The sequence below is a fragment of the Balaenoptera ricei genome, chromosome 6 (assembly GCF_028023285.1).
Source record: "Balaenoptera ricei isolate mBalRic1 chromosome 6, mBalRic1.hap2, whole genome shotgun sequence".
In the NCBI taxonomy this organism is placed as follows: domain Eukaryota; kingdom Metazoa; phylum Chordata; class Mammalia; order Artiodactyla; family Balaenopteridae; genus Balaenoptera; species Balaenoptera ricei.
This window is the reverse complement of record NC_082644.1, coordinates 97,672,998-97,681,158: the sequence shown is the minus strand read 5'-3', so window position 1 is coordinate 97,681,158 and position 8,161 is coordinate 97,672,998.

Below are 8,161 nucleotides of genomic sequence, written 5' to 3'. Positions count from 1 at the left end.
AGCAAGGATTAAGGAAAACAGTTTCAAAGCAGAAAAGGAAATGCCCACTCTTCCCCCAGGCTCATCTCATAGCTAAGGAGCATCACGCTGTAGGGTTGTGGATGGCCTGAGCCCCCAGCATTACTGAACCCTCCAGCTGATGCCTGGAAATTTCAGAGCGAGTGTGACATGGGGGTGAGGACATAGGCTCGAAGTTGAATCACTTCATTCTGAATTCTAGCTCCATCACTTATTAGCTGTTTGACCTTGAGAATAATAACAGTGTCAACCTCACCGTGAAGATTAAATGAATTAACCTGTGTAAAGTATTTGGAAGACTCGTTTGACTCTTCATAGCGAGTACTTCATAAATGTGAGCGGAGTACGGTGGAGTGGCTCCAAGGAAGTTGGGATGGAACCCAAAGCTTTGTCTACTGGGAGTTTCCTCCTTGTCCCTCCCTCGAAGGCCCTGCCCCCAAACTGACTCTTCTCTTAGAAGACCCCCTCGCTTGGGTTAATCTGCCACTAGGAAGTCCTTTGTAGGGGGTTGGGGGGATGACTCCTTAAGTCCCTGTTGTGTTTTCACCCTTGTAAATTCCCTCACCCCATATTCTACAGTTGACTGTGGCCTCCTTTTCCACTCCAGTCCCCTGATCTGACTTGACTGAGAACTCAGTGTAGCTTTCTCCACTTTCCAACCTGAAACTACTATCGTTTAATTTTCTTCAAATAGTCCAAGACTATGGTGATGAAAAAAAGAAGGCATTTCAATAATACTACACTTCTTTTAACTAAGAAAGACAACAAAATTCAACATGCACACACTTGTCTTTATTTAAAACCTCTTCCATAGTATATCTGACATCTGTGACAGCTTTTCCTGCTCAATATTTAAAAACAGCTTAATCCCTCTTTTCAAAGAAAAGCTTCCCTAAGGACCAGCAATTCACTGCAGTGTCAAAATGAGGTGAAGTATGAAAATAGCTCCAACTGGCAACACATCCTCTCAACATACGTTTGCTACCCAGCAAAGTGTAACAAAAAGAACATGGATTGAAAATCAAAAGACCTAGATTTTCAGATCATTGTTTCCTCTCTTTATGGTTTGCTATGTGACATTGGATATGGAATTTTCTCTCCCTGGATTCAGCTTTTCAATTTCAAAACAAGGGGCTTAAAGTAAAAAGAGTGGCCCGCCTTCCCTTCCCTTCCCTTCCTTCCTTCCTTCTCTTCCTCTTCCTCTTCCTCTTTCCATCTTACTCTTCTTCCTTTCCTTCTCCTTTTTCTTCTTCTGTCTTTCTTCCTTTTTTTTTCTTTCAAGCAGTAGAAATCCCCTCCCTCCCATTAAATGAAGTCTCATCCACTTGGTCAACATCTTAAACATGAAGATAGAGTTGCTCTTTGTGATGCTTTCCTCGTTGGTTTCCCTCTTGCCTTCAGGAGTGTATCTGGTAGCTAACTAGCAACATAGGTCTCCTTAGGACCTAGGTTTTTTGAGGAAAAAAAAAAAGAAAGAAAGGCACTGAATTTACAGGATGAGAAACCATACAGTACAGTGCAAAGTGCATGCGTTTCGGAATAAGACCTCAGTCCAAATCCCAACTCATGCCTGCTCTTACCAGGGCGTGACTATAGGAGAGTCATGTTGCATGAGTTACACCTTGAATGCTCATCATCTGTAAAATGGGACTAACACTATCTACTGAATAAGATTATTATGAGGATTCAAGGGAAGAATGTATTAAAGGATGAGTTAAATTCTTAGCATATTATAGGGGCTCAATAAATATTAACCTATTGTTATCACTGGGAAGCCCAATGTCCCATCCAACACCTGTAGTCCTGGAATAGTGATTAAGAGCACACCCTTTCATTCTCAAAAGGTTCTGGTTTGGGTAATAATCATATGATTATTTATTACCATCTATAATCACCTCTCCAGTTTTGATTCTGGAGCTCTCAAAACATGCATGAGTCTATTGGTTGGGTCTTAGAATCCCACAAGGGACTGTAGACAAGTTTTTAATGTTAAGGCATAAGGATGTGGTTGGTGTCATGGCAGAGGTAGGTGAGCAGCTCACAGACATAGGAGAAACATTTATTTGATGCTTTGATACTTCACCAGGGGAGAGGTCCCCTCAACCCAGTAACTGGCAAGTTCCATGAGCATCCGCATTTGGAGTCAGAGTGGACAAGAGTTCTGAAGGAAGCCAGTTTTCCAGGATGTGTTTGGAGTCAGCAATCCGTCATTCATTTCATGTCTCCTGCAATCCTGGTGTTTCCCTTCCTAGTTGAACACAGACATGCCCTCTTCACTCATACTGTTGGGATTCAAGTGAAATAAAACACTTGAATTGTAAACTCAGAGCTGGGACTAAGTGAACACTGACCTTAAGAGTGTATAAAGAAAATGTGTGTGGGGGTGGGTATTGTGTGTGATTGTGTGTGTTTTGCTGTTATAAGCAAGTAAATCCGTTACGAGCCAACAAACACTTGTGGACTTTTTTTAGTGTTAGTGATTCTGTTCCCAAACCATTGGCTTATTTGTACAATTGATTAGTCTGTTCATGGAAAGTGAACCACTTCAAAACTGTGTTCTAGGCTTCTACAGCAGCCTTGAGAACAAGAGAGTAAACACAAGCATCACTTATCACTTGGGCAGGCTCAACAAACAGCATTTTGGAGTGTTAACAGCCCTTAATAAGGACTCTCACTGGTGTTAGTTAAACAAACAGGCATTAAGGTGAGGAAGGCACTCTGTGGCCCATCTCCACATTGACTGATTGTTATTGTGTTGGCCTTGGCTGACACTCCTGCACATTCCCGCCCCAGAACCTTCTGATGAGAGCGGGTAGTATTTGCCACCTAGGAAATAGAGGTCTTATTGTTTAACGGCCCCCCCCCCCCCACCCAGTGAAAAAGGTGGCTGTCAAGAGACATTGTGCCACTTTCAAATGTTAGAGGTAATCTTGGAGATGGAATTTGGATGTTTAAATATTGGCATTTCTAGAATATATTCATGACTTATAGCATCAGTGGGGCAGAAAGTTTAGAAAAATCAATGACCCTTAGTGACTGTATCTGTGAATAGCTACTCATCTCCTTGGGAGGGAGGAGAAGGGCTTATGTTGGTGGAAGGGTTGGGCAATATAAAGGTTTTTGTACAAATGACTGTGCCATTTTAGAGTTGGATCTACACTCAAAGCTGGGCTGCCTTTAGTTCCGTTTTAAATAACCTGGAATTTAAGCAGGGGTGATTTAAACCGTCTGTACTCCGTTTTTCCCACAATTGATAAAACCCCACCCATTCTCCCAGGTCCATCTCAAATAGCACTCACCTCCTCTGGGCAGTTTTTTTCTCACTCCTCTCTCCTCTGACCCCATCAGGGGAAATTATCTTTTCTTCTCTGAATTCCCACAATACAAACCTCAGCTGCACACAAGTCGTTAGAGTTGCTTGCAAACAATGCAGGTCCTCTACTCCGAAGACTGGAAATCCTGGCTACATATTTGAATCCCTTGGGGGCCTTTAAAAAATGCTCTCCAGGGACTTCCCTGGTGGCACAGTGGTTAAGAATCCGCCCGCCAATGCAGGGGACACGGGTTTGAGCCCTGGTCTGGGAAGACCCCACATGCCGTGGAGCAACTAAGCCCGTGCGCCACAACTACTGAGCCTGCGCTCTAGAGCCCGCGAGCCACAACTACTGAAGCCTGTGTGCCTAGAGCCCCTGCTCCACAACAAGAGAAGCCACCGCAATGAGAGGCCCGCGCACCTCAGCGAAGAGTAGCCCTTGCTCCCCGCAACTGGAGAAAGCCAGCGCGCAGCAACGAAGACCCAACGCAGCCAAAAATAAATAAATAAAATTTTAAAAAAAAGCTCTCCAAGTGATTCCTATATGCAGATGGAGTTGAGAACCACTGCTTTTCTCCAAAGAGATTCTGATTCCGTTTATCTGGAATAGGGTCCAGGAATTTTAATTCTTAACCAGCATCTTGGGGCTGGTTCCCAGTTCACATTTGAGAAATACTGCCATGGCCCTTGGGCTCTAAATGGGGCCTGATAACTAACAGCTTAACATTTGCTTTATAAGGAGTGTACATCCTGGAAACTGGAGGATAGTTTAACCTTCTAAGCATCACAATGCTGTTTACATATGCAAGAGTGGAGGTAAAAGCTGAGGCAGAGGTGAATTGTTCTATTCCTGAAAGAGAGAAGGCTGAATATGTGGGGTGGGGGAGGGGAATTGTTACTGGGATGGAGGAAACTGGGGTCAATAAAGCTGGGGAAAGGGGAAAGCAGGAAACCCATGACTGGGGCCCATGACCATGTCCCAGAACCAACGTTGAGGAGTGGAAATATTTCAGGAGAATGTTGTAAATTGTTTGCTCCAAGATGTGCGAAGCAATCTCCCTCCTCCTCCTCCCGTTAGAAATCTTGAGTAAAGAGGTGCTGGGAGCCTTTTCCACATTGGCAAAAGTGGAAACAGCGAGGCCCTGGAAGAAACAGAGTACTAGGATGAAGCACAGCTCACATCTGGTTGACGTGTGTGGGCCTCGTAGCCTAACTCAGCCTGTTACACAAAACAGGTGTTCAACAAGTATTTGTGAAACAAATGAAATAACTACTGGGAAAAAGCTGAGAAGGAAGACCATGGTTCCTACCACCACAAAAGACTGACAAGGGTAGAAACAGAAATGAAGTGGCCTTTGCCTTAGTGGTTTGCAAAGGCAAATCCTGACCTCCTTAACTTCAAGCTAACACAATACATGCGTGTCTGCTGAGAAAGAGCAAGCAAGTTTAAAGCTTCTAGAGCCAAAGAATGTGACATCCATGTGACATTAGTCTGGCTTTGGGTGTCTGACTATTGTTAGTGTTTTGGAAAGTTTGGGCAAAAAAAAAAAAAAAATTAAAGGAGGCAACTGAAAATACACAGAGAAAACTTCTCATGTACCACATATCCTGATGTGCATGGCATTGACCTAAAATCAAGTAGAGCAGGGGACGTCCGTACGACCCAGCTGACTGAGTGAAATTTTGCCCTGAGTCCCGTCTGTTCTAAGCCAAAGTGACAGACATGGCCTGTGGTTTCTACTTACAGTTCTGATTCACACAGCTGAGCAGCAACTCTTCTTTCTTCTGCAAGTTATTTCACTTTGCTTGGAAGCCGTGTTTATCTCTAAACCAACAGAGTTCACCTTGATGACTTTAGATACAACTGTCCTAGGACTAGCACTGACTTAGAGGGAGACCTGAGGGAAAGCCAGGAGCAAGTATTTTCCTTCTCTAGGGCTATTGAGGTGGGGTAGACATCCTTTGTTTCTGTCTGTCCAGCACCCTTACTGCCTTTGGACAACTCTCTTCTTCATTCTGTGTCATCCCAGCAGAGCTACCAATCTCCACATGTACCAGCATCCCCTTCCTGGCCACAGGGTAGGTCATGTGACTCCAGATTAGTCAATCTCAATGCTCTGGGCCTCCAGCAACAGTGACTGATTGGTCTTGCTTGGAATAGACAACTACACCTGGACCAAAGTCTTGCCTGGGTTGATAAATGGGCACTGGAAGTTAATAAGCTGGAAAACATGTGAATCTGGAGATGCAGGTGACCAGAGCCGCTCCATAGGCTAGAGCCAATACCTAGAAGGACACTGAGCTAAGGGGTAAAGAGAGGCTGGGCCCTGGCATCACTGTTGGAACCCCTGAACCCAGCTGTACCTGAAAGTAGGTCATCTTTGGATTTGCCAGTCTCATGAAATTTCATTTGTTTGTTTATGCTTAGGCTAGTTTTAAGTTGGGTTTCTGTAACTTACAATGGAAAATGTTGTAACGAACATAAATGAATATGTTTATTCATATAAATTATTATTCATAATAAATGTTTATATTCAAGTAAACTTCATGAAGCAAAACGGAATCATCTCTTTAGTTATTGGTTGAACACCCATTCAGAGCCAAGACCTGTACCAAGGCAGAAAGCGTATATCTCATTTGATGTCCCACTTAGCAAATGAAGACATCTGTGGCTTGGAGAGGTTGCTTGATGTTGACAAAAATCACTGAGCTCATCAGGGGAGAAGTGGGGATCCTAATCTACACTAGGTTTACCTTCACTTCCCTCTGTGCTCCCAAAGGGAGAACGGATAGGGCAGCCTAATTATTTGGGATTAGCAACTCTTCCATGCTTACTTAGTTAACAGAATGCCAGCATTTCCCTGTGAAGCTAAGCCCTCAGTGCAGCTCCTTCTGTCCTACACGAGACTCTGAGCTTCCCAACCAGGCTCTTGAGGGAGACAAGTCCAACCTGGAAAGCCAGTGGCAACCCTGCTGGTCAGGTGGGCTGCCCATGCCACGCGCCAGGTCATCAGAAGAGGGTTGCGCTGCAGTTAGCTCTTGCTGGCTGAGAGCTAGAGCGGGGGACGGTGAGTTTCATCCAGTACCAGCCACTTTCTTGGTCCGCAGCTCATCCAGCCTTCGCTGAAGTGGGGAACCAGAGGAGTGAGACGGCTCTGATACGTTACAAACAGGAAGTGAGCATATCCAGGTTCATCCCCATATTTGGCTAACATTGCCCATCTTCCCTCTCCTACTTCCCCTTGGAAGCAGCAGGGGAATCATAGCCGAAGGAATACATTCCAAAGGCCCATTAATGAGGTTTTCTTTGGTTTGAATGTCGAATCCCATTCCCAGTTTTGAAAAATGCCTGGTTTCCCTTATTTAAATTCTCATTCGAGCTTTGAAAATGCATGAGCGTAGCCCTGCACCACCGTTCATGGCCTCTGTGACAAAGTTATCACAAAGTTATCACAAGAATTTAACAAGGTGATGTGCCATCCCTCCTCCTGATGCCTGACACGTGGTAGAGTCTCCATAGTGGTAAATATTGGCAGGGTTTCCCCAGAGTGTTCACAGGAACAAACTTAATGCATGCCAGGCGCTGGCTCCTCTGCCTTATTTTGAGTTGCTACCTGTTAAATAGCCAATTTCTTCCAAATGAGGCAGGAAGTGAGTGATGGCTTTTCCCGTTTGCCATATTTCATGACCCTAGAATCCCCACAAATAATCACTGGCCCAATAATTCTGTGGGATTAATACTGTCTGTCTTACAGTTGCTGCAAGGACTAAATGGCTTGTAAGAGGAGGTCAAGAAATGGTGGCTATTGACTATTATTTACATTTATTAACTTGAAGAGATAACAGATTCTTCTCCTCCACGTAGAAGGAACAGGGGAGAAGTATTACTGGTACATCTATGTGCCAGACGCAGCAGAGCTATCCTAAGGCCGCAGAATCACTACCCCAGCTTAATAAACAATCGTGTGAATTACTATGATGCTAATGTTTACTGTGAGTTAATTGTGGGTGCTGTGATGATACAAGAAATATCTTGGAAAGCATGTGTGGAGGTCTCAGGCTTCAGGAACTGCTGTTTCACCTCCAGCTAAAGCCCCAGGACCATGAGTCAGGTGCAGCAAAGGAGAGGGAGATGAAAGTCCTCAAAAACTTTCTAAAGTTGCAGCCTTTTGGGAATGTAAATTGATACAGCCACTATGGAGAACAGTATGGAGGTTCCTTTAAAAACTAAAAATAGAACTACCATATGACCCAGCAATCCCACTACTGGGCATATACCCTGAGAAAACCATAATTCAAAAACAGTCATGTACCACAATGTTCATTGCAGCTCTATTTACAATAGCCAGGACATGGAAGCAACCTAAGTGTCCATCAACAGATGAATGGATAAAGAAGATGTGGCACATATATACAATGGAATATTACTCAGCCATAAAAAGAAACGAAATTGAGTTATATGTAGTGAGGTGGATGGACTTAGAGACTGTCATACAGAGTGAAGTAAGTCAGAAAGAGAAAAACAAATACTGTATGCTCACACATATATATGGAATCTAAAAAAAAAAAGGTTCTTAAGAACCTAGGGGCAGGACAGGAATAAAGAGGCAGATGTAGAGAATGGACGTCAGGACACGGGGCGGGGGAAGGGTAATCTGGGACAAAGTGAGAGAGTAGTACTGACATATATACACTACCACATGTAAAATAGATAGCTAGTGGGAAGCAGCCGCAAGGAGATCAGCTCTGTGCTTTGTGTCCACCTAGAGGGGTGGGATAGGGAGGGTGGGAGGGAGACACAAGAGGGAGGAGATATGGGGATATATGTAT